The sequence below is a fragment of the Fulmarus glacialis genome, unplaced genomic scaffold, assembly GCF_000690835.1.
Source record: "Fulmarus glacialis isolate BGI_N327 unplaced genomic scaffold, ASM69083v1 scaffold13780, whole genome shotgun sequence".
Taxonomy (NCBI): Eukaryota; Metazoa; Chordata; class Aves; order Procellariiformes; family Procellariidae; genus Fulmarus; species Fulmarus glacialis.
In genome coordinates this window covers 69,574-70,245 of record NW_009188417.1, presented here as the reverse complement: position 1 = coordinate 70,245, position 672 = coordinate 69,574, and positions in this window count along the sequence as shown.

The following is a 672-nucleotide window of genomic DNA, read 5'->3' as shown; positions in this document are numbered from 1 at the left end:
GTTGTCTAGCTATTGTATAAATTAGCCCAGTCACAGCCTTCGTGAAATCTGGCTCATCATTAGGGATTTCTAAGGATACAATTGCAGAACACTTTTCTTAAGGACTAATTAAAAAAGGGTTGTGTAGAACACCGACTCCTGTTTCCGCTAAGTATAACTGCACTGCAGAAACACCCTTGGCTAATGAAGCACCATATACTTTAATTTTATAGAAATGCTGTTATTACGAAGTTCTCTGATGGTGTAGTAACTATTAAACTGCCACAGTAATTAGTAAAGTATTAAGTTTTATGGTTTTTTGCCTTAGGATGAACACGCTGCGGCAGCGTGAGGCGGGTTGTCGGGGCATACCGGGGCAGCGCGGTTCGGGAAACGGGGGAGAGTGAGGTGGGGGGAGCCTGCCTGGCCCTGGTGCAGCGGCCTCGCTGCTGCCAGAAAAGTTGTGGAGAGATTGGGAAAGTAAAGGGAGGCTGGGTTTTTAACTTTTCTTCCCCCCCCCGCCTCCCCCCTTTTTTTTCTTTCACTGTGTTTGGCAGCAGCTACATGGTCCCTTAAGGTAGGATTTTGTAGACTGGTCTCTGGGAAAAGATAGATGCCAAATCTGTCGTCTCTGCAGAAGGCTGTCCTGGTCACAAAAGGAATTTTATGTGGATGCTTAAAAAAAGCTCTCCG